The following is a 13692-nucleotide window of genomic DNA, read 5'->3' on the forward strand; positions in this document are numbered from 1 at the left end:
CCTCCAGGCCCGTTTGTACTCACACTACCTGGGCCTCGGAGAATGCTTCTTGCTGCCTATACGTCATCACGCCGTAACACGTCACACGCATTGATGACGTCATGGCGATGCGTGGCTTTGTTTCCAGATCTTTCCGTAGACCTCTGAGTTTTTGTGCGTCTTGTCGACTGTTTTTGAATCTTTTCATCGACCAAATCTGCAGTAAACACTCCACCTCCGCATCACACCAACGTGAACCTTTCGCCCCCATTGTTTTAAATGTCCGTGCATGGTCCCTCCTTCTTTTTTCTACGTCCCAACAGGCGCACAGGAAATGACCTCAGAACCGCCGTAGGCCTCGTGCTCGTACACGTGCGCACGCTCGTGCTCGTACGTGTGCAAACGTGCTTTACTAAAGCCCACCTCTCCCAAACGGGCCGTGGACGGCAAGCGTACTGCTCCTAGGCATGGTACGGTTGCACTCACACTGGTCAAAGGAACTAGACTTTAGCCATGAAGCGTGCTTGGGCACGGTACGGATGGACAGTGTGAGTGCGCGATAAGACAATGATAAAGTCAACGTGTCCTCACCCAACTCGTCACCACATGAAGACCTCACAGTAGCATCGCTCCAGCTGTCATAGGTGAGGTTTATTCCCTGTCAAGCTCGTGTCCGAGGCGATTGGGATTATGACCGCTGACGGGAAAGTGGATTTTACTGATGCCGTAGATACAGAAACACAAATAATACAGGCCTAGTTTCTGAGTTACAGGATCACTGTCAGGGTGAATGAAACTAGACTACTTTACTACCAACACGCACGCACACACGCACGCATGCACGCACGCACGCACGGACACACACACACACACATACACACATACACACACACACACACTTTGTCATCTTCCATTAGGATGGAGGATAATAGATGGATACTGACAGTGATGTTAATTACTTTCCCCTGCTTGTCAACGAGAGGTTGGGTGAAGAAAGAAAGAGAGAGAGAAAGAAAGACACTGAGAAAGAAAAGACAGTAGAAAGAAAAGAGAGACGGGAAGACAGTAACAAAGAAGGAAGGAAAGAAAGAAAGAGTAGAGAAAGAAAGAAAGACAGAAAGAAAAAAGAATGAAAGAAAGGCAGTAAGAAAAGAGAGACAGTAAGACAGTAACAAAGAAAGAAAGAAAGAGTAGAGAAAGAAAAAAGAAAGGAAAGAGAGACAGTAAGAAAGTAACAAAGAAGGAAGGAAAGAAACAGAGTAGAGAAAGAAAGAAAGACAGAAAGAAAGACACTGAGAAAGAAAAGAGAGACAGTAACAAAGAAAGAAGGAAGGAAAGAAAGAAAGAAAGGGTAGAGAAAGAAAAAGAAACAAAGAAAGACAGAAAGAAAAAAGTAGAGAAGGAAAGAAAGACGGAAAGGAAAAAGACAGTAAGAAAGAAGAGAATAAAGACTATTAAAAAGAAAGAAAGAAAGAGAAACAAATTGAAAAGAAAGAGAAACAAAGACCAAAGTCATCTGCTTTATTAATATACAATCATAATGATAATGGTCACACACAGGTGGTGGTTTGGTGCGGCGTCAGCAGGGATGCAGGCGTTGCACCGGTCAGTTGGGATGAAGGGGGGGGGGGGGGGGTCCATCAACCCGTCCACCTGCGTCCTGACCCTCACAGCCCAAACATGCTTCCTCCATCAGGGGAGGAGCTCAGACACATGGAGGGGGCTCAGAGTCAGGGTGCTGCTCCTTCTGTGTCCAAAGGCACCAGCTGAGGTGTTTTCGGGGGTCTGATCAGAACGCCTCCTAGGCACTTCCTGTTTCCAGGCATGTCAGACCGGTTAGAGGCCCCGGGGTGGACCCAGAACACGCTGGAGAGATTGTACATCTGGTCTGGTCTGGGAGTACCTCAGGGTTCACGTTTAAAAAAAGAAAGAGCTGGAAAGCATTGCTGGGGAGAGAGACGGCTGGAACACCGTCCTCACCCTCCTCTCTCTCCTCACCCTCCTCATCCTTCTCTCTCCCTCTCTCCTCACCCTCCTCATCCTTCTCTCTCCTCACTCTCCTCACCCTCCTCTCTCTCCTCTCTATCCTCTCCCTCCTCTCCCTCCTCTCTCTCCTCACCCTCCTCTCTATCCTCTCCCTCCTCTCTCTCCTCTCCCTCCTCTCTCTCCTCACCCTCCTCTCGCTCTCTCCTTCCTCACCCCCCTCAACCTCCTCTCTCTCCTCAACCTCCTCTCTCTCCTCAACCTCCTCTCCTCTCTCTTCTCACCCTCCTCACCCTCCTCTCCCTGCTCTCTGTCCTCACGTAGCTCAGTCCATAAGTGACTCGGTGACTAGGGTCGCTGGTTGGAGTCCCTGTGTGGACCGAATCCCCAACTGCTCGGGGTGCTGATCCATTGGCAGCCCCCTCGCTCTGACATCTCTTCATCAATTGCATGTATATAGGTCCTGTTTGTGAATGTGTGTGTGTGTAACCTGAATAATGACAGAGTGAAATTTCTCCTTGCGGGATTAATAAAGTAATAATTCTTCTTCTTCTTCTTCTCACCCTCCTCTCCCTCCTCGCTCAAGAAGCCTGCGACACCTCAGGGGTGAAATATATGGAGCGGAGCGGGGCGACAGCAGCACAATGAAGTATTGACCACTCCTCCGCGCAGGGATTCGCGCTAGATTTACTGTCCAAGGGCGTCAAGAGGTGATGCAAGAGGACCTAGGGTGAGGGTTGAAGAAGAGACTGCAAATATTGATCAATGGTAGGGCGGTAAACAAAGTGGGGGGAGAAGACAGAGCAGTGTATAAGAGTGGGGAGGGACGGCACTTGTCAATCAGTTACTCACATTTCCCCCTCAGCCGCTGCCTTACGGTACCAAAGAGGTGATAGTGTGTGGTTATGAGCAGGTGTGTTTGCGGTGTGCGTATGTAATTGAATCAGTGCACAGGGGCCAGTATTACAGTGCAGAGCTCCACCAGAAGTAACGGTCTATCACGGCTAGTCCTATCCACGACGATCCTCCTCTGACCACCTCACCTATGTGTGTTCTGACAATTGTATTTTTTTTGCTCTTTTGTAAACTTTATTGACACACATTCACATCTCTACTTCCGGCCACACACACACACACACACACACACACACACACACACACACACACACACACACACACACACACACACACACACACACACACACACACAATGTCAGAGCGAGGGGGCTGCCAGTTGGGGGTTCGGTGCCTTGCTCAACAGCACCTCACACACACACAGGCAGAAGAAGAAGAAATACACACATGCACAGACAGTGACCAATATACATGCAATTAATGGAGAGATGTTAGAGCGAGGGGGCTGCCAATGGCTCAGCGACCCGGGCAGTTGGGGGTTTGGTGACTTCCTCAACAGCAATTCGGCAGTGCCCAGGAGATGAACAAGCACCCCTCCAGCCACCAGTCCACACTCCATTTATGGTCCACACAGGGACTCGAACCAGCGACCCTCCGGTTCCCAGCCGCCCCTTGGACAAATGATTTTCAGCAAATGCAAAGAGGAAGCACGTTCTGGATGCCTCTAATATCATTTATCACACAAATGTGCAGCAACCTGCAGCTCTGAACATGAACACCCTGGAATACAAATCCTATCATCAGCAGTAAATGTTGTCAGTGAAGACAGGAAGCGAGCGACATCCCAAATCATGGTAAGAGCCGCTGTCAGCTGATGGACACATTCTCGTTCTCACCCGATCATTTTTGTATTTAAGTCTAAAGGATTTCCATCATCTCTCTCAAAATAAAACGTTTGCAGAGGTCGGTCACTCGGGTAGTTAGAAAGTTCCCTGAAGGCATCGTGCAGAGGGGTGTCCTTATATGCTGCACGGTGCGTTCGGGCCAGAAATGGAACGGATACGTGATCTATGTGCACAAGTAGCAGCTGGGCTCAGAGCATTACACGGTCCACTGGTCACTGCACATTACCCCAAGAAGGCTGTGTTTATAATGTCCTTCAGCAGCTGAGGCAGCGTCGTCCCAGGTCCTGTCTTTTTTCTTTCAATTGTCTTTAACTTGGAAACACTGTCACATGAATAACTGGATGCATCAGCCCCTCGAAAGGTTAAAAAAAAAAATAAATGTACCTTACGCCGCTATGCTAACTGGGCTTGTGATAACCGCTAAATGGCTAGCAAAACGCAACTTAGGCCGCACTCACACTGTGCGTCCGTCCCGTGCCCTGTGCTTTAGGGTCCTTGTCCCCCCCTCCAGGCCCGTTTGTACTCACACTACCTGGGCCTCGGTGAATGCTTCTTGCTGCCTATACGTCATCACGCCGTAACACGTCACACGCATTGATGACGTCATGGCGATGCGTGGCTTTGTTTCCAGATCTTTCCGTAGACCTCGGAGTTTTTGTGCGTCTTGTCGACTGTTTTTGAATCTTTTCATCGACCAAATCTGCAGTAAACACTCCACCTCCGCATCACACCAACGTGAACCTTTCACCGCCATTGTTTGAAATGTCCGCGCATGGTCCCTCCTTCTTTTCTATGTCCCAACAGGCGCACAGGAAATGACGTGAGAGCCGTCGTGCTCGTGCTCGTACATGTGCAAACGCGCTTTACTAAAGCCCACCTATCCCAAACGGGCCGTGGACGGCCAGCTGGCCGCAGCTAGGTGCGGAGCGGGTGCACTCACACTGGTCAAACGCACTAGGCTTGACCTGAAAAACCTGTTTTGGCCCGGTGCGGAAGGACAGTGTGAGTGCGCCCTTAGTGCTTCTCCTTACGTGTTGTGTTAGACATGAACATATGTGACTTCCCTGGGTGAATGCAAACTTTACGATAAAATAGCGATGATGCAATCCTTTGGTAGGAAGTGCGCCGGAGGTAAGAGTGACCAAGTCCAGGTAGGGAAGATTTTGGGGGGTGGTGAATGTTTCAGACACGGGACTTTCAATCAGGAGACCACGGTCACTTTTGATCTTTCCCTAACAAACTTGAGGCTGTTTTGTTTGAATTCACAATGTTAACAACGTTCCCTGTGTTTAAAACAACAACAACAACCGTCGTGGAGTGTCACAGTTTGACGGGCAGGGCCACACATTGGACCCTTTTCACAGAAAGGGTGGACATGTGGTAGTTACCTGAACTCCAGTTCTGTGAGGACGTGCTCAACCTGAATATTCTCTTTCATGTGCAGGACCAGAAGAATGACTGTGCGTCTTTCCTTCCATAGTGTCCAATAAAGAAATTCACTCATAATAACCGTGATATTTAAACCTCATATCGTGACAAAGTGGCTGTATGTGACAAATTGGGATAACAACAGGTTGAACTTCCCCCTAACCAGGGGTGTATGTGTGTGTGTGTGTGTGTGTGTTTGTGTGTGTGTGTGTGTGTGTTTGACTCACCGTCAGTCCTCACCTCCTCAGCCCCTCCTCTGTGTGGCTGTTCCGTTTAAAAGAAGCATCTGCGGTGATAGTTTGTGGTTCTCCGTCTCTTTGTCTTCAGCGCGGTGTGTCAGACCCAGCTCCAGACCTCTCCACACAGGTGCCTCTGATAACAGCTGATGAGTCCAAACACCAGCCCTGGTGTGTGTGTGAGAGCAGTGCTCACCCTGCTGCCTCCTGCTGCTGCCTTAACCCTGCCTATGTCTCTTAAAGGTTGAATTTGCAGAATCTTTATTAAAAATAATAATTATGCACACACGGGGCGTTTTGATGGCTACAGAATGAAAGTTTTGCTTTTCCATAAAAAAAATATTTAGTCTGAATGTTTTAAAATTTAAATTTTTTTTGATGGGTTTGACAATGATTTTCTGTCCCATTCTGTTTCCATTGTAGCAGCCAATAGCGTTGGGCGTTGACAGGGTTGTCTGTTGTTGGGTGCAGCTACTGTAGGCTGGCTCTGGTTGAAATGCTTCTTTGTCCCAGCAGCTGAGCGAGCGGAGACGGGCAACAACCAGAGTCACTATAGGCCGAGCATTCACTCCATGGACTGAGAGAAAGGAGAGGAACGCCATTCAAACGCACGCCCACATGGCTACGCTTCTCCTTGATGCTAACATCACTTTCATGTTTTAGCTGTAACGGCTAACGCTAATGGCTAACGGTAACTGTCAGTCAAAAACAATCTTGAGACACTAGAAGAAGAAGAAGAATTCCTTTATTCATCCCGCAATGGGGAAATTCAATTTTCACTCTATTTTTTTTCATTTTACACACACACAGGCCTGAAACACACACATGCACAGACAGGATATATACATACATGTAGATGTTCTGCTCATTCTACACATTCAACCTTTAAGTAAAGGTATCGTGCGGTACACATACTGCATCATAACAGCACCGTTTAGTGCACTCTCAAATCCTGTAGGAACTATTTCTAACCAACGATGTCACAGTGTTGGCAATAAGGGAACTTTCCCCATCAGGAGATCAATATCTTATATAATACATACATTATGTTTGACCGCTGCATTGATTAAGAACACTTACTTACTGTTGTTACTTATTTTGACATCTGTTATATGAAGATATATTTTCCTGATGTCTAATAAATGGGAAAAATAATACATGGAAATGTTGAGTTCATCAGTACTGATGAACCTTTTAAAGTGCTGCAGAGAAATGCAGAGGGAGTCAGTTTATATACATCTATCTATATATATGTGTGTGTGTGTGTGTGTATCTCAAATGCACCGTGTGAAGGGGGGGGGGGTGAGGTGGAAATATTGTGCGCTGTCTCTCACATCTTCCCTGACGTTGATCGGAGCTGATTTGCATCACACTGAGGATCCGCCTTTCAAAAGAAGCACAGTGGGATGATCAGTGAGGAGGATCAAAGATTCCTGCAGGGCGGCTTTCCCCTCCCACACACACACACACACACACACACACACACACACACACACACACATCTCACGCAACAATGAACCATCCGATGACTCACAGCTGGGAATTCCTCGGCTGGTGAACCCGGCTGCCTCGGCGTATCCTCGGCTCAGCACTTTCATGTGGATGGAGCTGACGGGTGAAAGCCATCAATGAATCCCTCTCTTAATTACCTCCATAACAAGCATCCATTAGTTTGTGGGAGAGGAGAGGAGAGGAGAGGAGAGGAGAGGAGACACCGCTTTGTCCTCACTGGTGTGTCGTCTCCATCAGGGCTCCTTTTTGCTGTAGTTAGTGTACAGATAATGTGTTTTCAGACCCACTGCAGCCATTACTGGGGCTGCACGATCATCCAGCCCTGTTACTGCAGAGTACGGGGGGGGGGGGGGTCTACAGTCAGAAGTAGCATCCTATTCAGTTCCATAGAGTATTTTTCAAGCAGAGCAGGATCATCACGCTCTCACTCGTGAAGGAGGAGACGTCTGAGCTCTTCTCTTAGGTCCAAAGCCTCAGGTGCAGACCGCTCTCATGCATTTTTCAGAATCTCCTAAAGGCCGAGCCGAGAGAACGCACACGTGGACCAGATCATTGCTCTACAACAGTTTTCTCTTTTCAGTATAGTCAGCTATCCCACAGAAACCGTCTCTGTGGCCTCGAGACCAGCGTGCTGTGTGTGTGTGTGTGTGTGTGTGTGTGTGTGACTGTTCTCAGCATCCACAGAGACGGGGAGAGAGGAGGGAAGAACATGGTTGTTTTGTGATATAATCTATAATTAGTCTTCTAAGAGAATATAGAATGAGCGAGAGACGCCCAGCTCCTGTCCTCAACCATCTCATGGAAGCAGCGAGGTGCATCTGGAAGCTTCCATCTTTACACAAACACTGCTTCTAGGAATAGTTTGGCATTTTGAAATTTGCTCTCTTCCCGAGAGTTCGATGAGAAGATCGATGCACAACCGTGTTTGTCGGTTAAATATTAAAGCACTCCAACTCTTCAGCAGTGCAGAGAGAGGCCGCCGGTGCGTCCCAATAGGCCTTTTTCATGACACACATGTGATTTTGGGACACTTTGGAGGAGCGGCTCCATCTTTACACTAAATGTTATGAAGAGAAAATGTTGTTAAAGGTCTACTGTAAATCTAATAAAATTCAAAATGCAGATTTCTGCTGCAGAGGAGTCATTGGATCAGCAGCAGTGATGTGTATTATCACCAGTGTGATGTTATCAGGCAGCCAGATGACGCAGCATGGGACAGCAGTGCAGCAGTGCGGCCTACTGGTTGTTTAGTCCTATTTCTGTATAATTGTGTTTCTTTTAGTTTGAAAGTTCATGTTTTTTACAGCAGAACAAACTTGTGCATCGTGTCACATCAAGTCGATTTATTCAGAAATCCTCAAATCACTTTTTCTTCTCCTTGAGCTGCAAAGTCTGACCGGACCATTCTCTCCTGTTATTCTTATCCTACTATTCTTTCCTTCGACCGTCCACTCAGATACGAACTCTGCAAAAGATACGGTAAAACATATGAAACATATTCTTGTTGTTTCAATATGTTGCAATAGTCATAGTGTGACAGTGAGTGACACTTCAAAACCATGTGGCTGACACGATACTTACCAATATTACTTTTAAATGCCCTTTTGGATCCAAATAGTTTTGTTATTTATTTAGTTAATAACTGGATTTATCTAGAATCCACATGAACCCTTTGGTGGCACGGTGCTGTGGTGGTTAGCCTCACAGCAAGAGGGTTCCTGGTTCAAATCCCAACTGGGGCCCTTCTGTGTGGAGTTTGCATGTTCTCCCCGTGTCTGCGTGGGTTTTCTCCGGGTTCTCCGGTTTCCTCCCACAGTCCAAAGACGTGCAGGTGTTCGGTTCATTGATGACTCTAAATCACCCGTAGGTGTGAATGGTTGTGTGTCTCTGTTCGTCTCTATGTGTCCTGTGATAGACTGGCGTCCTGTCCAGGGTGGACCCCGCCTCACGCCCGATGTCAGCTGGGATCAGGCTCCTACAATCCAAATGGGGACAACCGGTTGTGGATGGATGGATGGACCCTTTGGCAGTAGAAGGAAACTGTAATCTGACACCTGCCCAGTCCTGCTCCTGGAGGGCCAATGTCCTGCATGTTTTAGGTTCCTCCCTGCTCCGACACGCTTGAGTCTAAAGATTTTCAAACCTGTGACGAGCTTCAGCTGCTTGATAACGAGCACATCATCAGATTCAGGTGTGTTAGAGCAGAGAGAAACCTAAAGAAGAAGAAGAAGAATTACTTTATTAATCCTGCAAGGGGAAATTCAATTGTTTCACTCTGTTATTATACATGTTACACACACACACATGCACAAACAGGACCTATATACATGCAATTAATGGAGAGATGTCAGAGCGAGGGGGCTGCCAATGGATCGGTGCCTGGAGCAGTTGGGGTTTCAGTGCCTTGCTCCAGATGAACTGGCAACCGGTGACCCTCCGGTTCACCTGTGGACTGAGCTACTGCCGCCCAAACCGTGCAGGACAGTGGGCCTCCAGGAGCCGGGTTGGGCCGCCCTGGTCTCAAGGATGATCAGGAGAAATGGACACAGCTGAGTTAAACGTACGAGTGTCACAGCAAAGGCTCTGAATCCTTATGGACATGTGACATTACACTTTTCTGCACACATTTGTTTCTGTCAAACCGTCAGCTGTGTGTATGTATATTTATACAATATTTTATTCATAAAAACCTGTTTTTATTAAGGCTGGTGACTATGACTCTGATTTATAGGGCGATTAAAAAAACCTGTAAAAACCTTTGACCCTAAAATGTCAACAAAAGGTGGAAAGGAGCATTTTGAATGCAACTTTATCCCATGTTCACATTTCTGTCCTGGAAATGTATTCAAATGAGCTCATATTTCACAGCATAATGCCTCATTTGCATATTTAAACCTAAGAAAAATAACTAAGCTATTGGTCATTAATGTGCAGTGGAAGTCCCCCCCCGCCCTCCGTCCCGGGTGCTTCCCCTGTGGACCTGCCCAGGTTTGGGGGAGTGGAAGTTAACGGTGTGAGCCTCATCTCCATCTTCAGGAGGACTCTTCCCAGACCTCCCTGCTTCCCCTCAGCTCCTGGTTGTTATGCTGGCGGTCGTGTGTGTGAGGGGAGCCGTTCTCATTCATGCGTTTGACGACTGTAATTCGGCTAGAGAGAGAAACCGCTGAGTCGGCAAAGCCTGCCTGTCTTGGGAAGGTCAAAGCATTCCCGTGTCACTGACAAATGAGCTGTATTTCAGGCTGCAGTTCTGCTCTGTTGTCTTTAAAGCAGGGAGGGAGGGAGGCGAGGACACACACACACACACGCACACACACACAGATGCTTCAGGTTACTGAGTATACAGCATGCATGACATAAAAATACAATCAGCTCCAGTTTTAATATGCAGGTGTGTGTGTGTGTGTGTGTGTGTGTGTGTGTGTGTGTGTGTGTGTGTGTGTGTGTGTGTGTGTGTGTGTGTGTGTGTGTGTGTGTGTGTCTCTCTTTTGTTAGGTTTTGGATGTTTTAGGTCGCTTGAACCTGACAATAACGTATTTACTGTAATGTTTCAAATAAAAGTGACGTCTCAAAAACAGTAAAAGTGAACTTTGGTCTGAACATTGTGTTGTTTCAGATGTTTTATAATAACCACCTTTACTTCTTTAACCAGAGAGCTTTGATTAATATTGGTGTTGCTGTTTCTGCTTCAACACGTCAACAAGGATCATTCAGTCTTTTAAAACACAACACTGCCGTCTGCTGGTCTCACTGGATAGAAGTAGAAGAAGAATCCCTTTATCACACACACACACACTTAATGGAGAGATGTCAAAGCGAGGGGGCTGCCAGTGACCGGCGCCCCGATCAGTTGGGGGTTCGGTGCCTCACTCAACAGCACCTCGGCAGTGAACTGGCACCTCTCCAGCCACCAGTCCACGCTCCATTCATGCTCCACACAGGGACTCGAATCAGCGACCCTCCGGTTCCCAGGCGAGTCACCTATGGACTGAGCTACTACCGATACGAAGGACTTCCTCCCTGTGACAGGAGCTCATTCTAGTATCAACACGTTCTTAGGGTCTTGGAGGAGTGGAGTATGTTTTTCAGTTTAAGCTGTTCATTTCAAAAGGCTGTGACATTAGATAAACATGAACAAATGTCTCCGAACGCTGAAAACTGGTGGATAAACTTCTTTATTTCACTTTTTTTAACAGGGCAGAAGAAGTTTGACGGCGCCACAGTACATCTGGAAGTTCCCACCCGTCCCACAGCATCAGTAGGAACAAAGTATTTACAAAAACAATGTATTTCTAATTACATTCAGGTACTGGAACTTGAAATGTCTGCTTCAGGTGAAAGAGAGCTCGGGCCTGGTTTTCTGTTTCCACTCAGTCGAGAGGCCGAGCATCATCTGGCTTCACTCTCTCTCACCCACACAAGTCTGAAGCTGTGAAAGCAAAGGGCTCAGGAGCGGAGCGACTGAGAACACAGCTACACGTCTATCAGCGGAAAGACGATGACCGAAGAGCAAAAGCAACATGTTGTGCTGTCCGCAGCTGCAAACGGTACTAAAAATGCACTCATGTAGACGTGCTGATGTTTCACCGTCTGGGAAATGAAGGGAATTCAAACTAATCGTGTAACTTCCTGTTAAAAATGTTTGTGATGGTTCGGTTTCGGCGGTAAAACTGCAAAGTCCAGGGTCACGGTTTTACTTTGAAAAGACAAAAACAGGATGATGAGAGAGGACGTGTGATAAGGAACTGTTCCTACGCTGTTACGCTGCACGGATCCTTACTCACCTCTGGACTTTGCAGCTCTGCACTTGTTTGAACGACATTTTTAGACAGAAAACACACGACACAATGATCGAACTCTTGTGTTCACAGCATGGTTTCAGTACTTAAACAGCCAGGACACAGCACATGTGGATGGGGCGACACTTAAAGTGTCATTCCAGCGTAAAATCATCCCATGGTCTTTTTTCGACACTTGCACACATCAAATAAACCATCGAGACAGTTTTTTCCGTGCATGAATTAACGGAGAAATCCGGGGGGGTCGCTAACAGCCGGACGTGGCTAACAGTGATTAGCTCGGGGCAGTACGGTGAAGGCATTCAAAGGTCTTTTTTAACCACTAATGCTGCTGAAAATAACAGCAAACCTCTGCAGCAGCATGAGAAGAGTCTCTACACACACAACAAAGCACCAATGGGCTCCTTCCTTTGGGATTGACTTTGGTAATCCACTTGAATGGACTTTACTATGAGAGGAGCTGGTGCAGGGGCCAGTAGGTAAGTCTTTAAAACACTCTTTTAATAAACACTGGCTTCACTAACTACGCTGTTGCTGCTTTGTTTTGCGCGTAGGGACTCTTCTCATGCTGCTGCAGAGGTTTGGTGTTATTTTAAGCAGCATTCGTGGTTAAAAAAGACCTTTGAATGTCTATTTTGATATTTTATATATACTGTTTTACATTTCTGTTTAACAGTGTTGTTAAATATGCTGTTTGTATAGCTCGAGTTTGAAACAAAAACAATTTCCCCCTGGGATTATCAAAGTATTTCTGATTCTGATTCACCGTACTGCCCCTAGCTAATCAGTGTTAGCCACGTCCGGCTGTTAGCGACTCTCCCGGATCTCTCCGTTAATAGTTGTTGCACAAATCAAATAAGCCATCAAGACAGTTTTTTACAGAGTAAGTGTCAAAAAAGACCATGGGATTATTTTACACAGGAGTTTCACTTTAAACTGAAATGCGTCTTAATTCTTTATCACACTTAAAGACGTAAAAGTATCCCGCTATAGCCCCAAGTTAAGTGTCACCCGCTTCATTCATTGGTGTTTTAAATGCACTCCTAGAGGAGAGAATAGCGAGGGGGATCTCAGCCACGAGGCACTTCTCTAGTCATTTCACATGTGCACCATCAGCACCTTTTACCCCGTCTGAAACATCTAGATTCTCCTGGAACGCTAAGGCATCGGGGCTCCGGTCGGACATTCACAGAAATGTTAGCGACGCTATTTACAATTCATTAAACATTCAAAACATGTGCTGTGACACGACGACATTCGACAACGACACAAATATAAAGCCAAGCGAACCATTTACACAAACTGTCTTTGTACATTAAATATATGACAAACTCCTCTCGCCTCGTCGCTCCATCAGCACCGGCGTGCGGCGTTTTCATGAGAGCGCCGGGGGGGTCAGAGAGGTCAAGTCTTATATCATGGGGCCCGTGAGACGCCGACGGCCCTCTGGACTTAATCAGTCGGTGACGTTTTTCTAGCAAAAGTTAGCAGCTTAAAAAGAAAGCTGGGATTTTACTAATTATGAAAACAAAGAAATCACGGCAAGAATAAAATACTTCAGTCTGTTAGCAAAGATCGGTTTCTGTCGTTTTTTACAAACCTCTTATAGAACATACGTACATTTATATATTAATATATCTGTAAGAAAAGAGACGTGACAGAGCAACGGTGGCGTCAGGAGCTGCTGCTTCTCACGGGGAGGGGAGGGGAGGGGGACCGGGCCCACTGACGGGTGCATTCAGCTCATTCTGTTACACACACAACAACGCCTATTCTTTGAGTTTCCATCGCGGAGGAACCGACAGAACCGCTCCATCCTCTCCTGTTCTTTTATGCCCCCTCTGTTCCTAACGCACTGATCCCGCACTAAAAAGGCGGAGCTAGAAGCACTGCAGCCTGTGGATTGGCGCAGACGTCCCTCTGCATCGTCAGTGTAGCTGCACAGATCAGTCGACCGGTTGTCGGCTGATAAATCAATCGATTATTCTAATAATTGAT

This window comes from Echiichthys vipera (genome assembly GCF_963691815.1).
Source record: "Echiichthys vipera genome assembly, chromosome: 16".
Taxonomy (NCBI): domain Eukaryota; kingdom Metazoa; phylum Chordata; class Actinopteri; order Perciformes; family Trachinidae; genus Echiichthys; species Echiichthys vipera.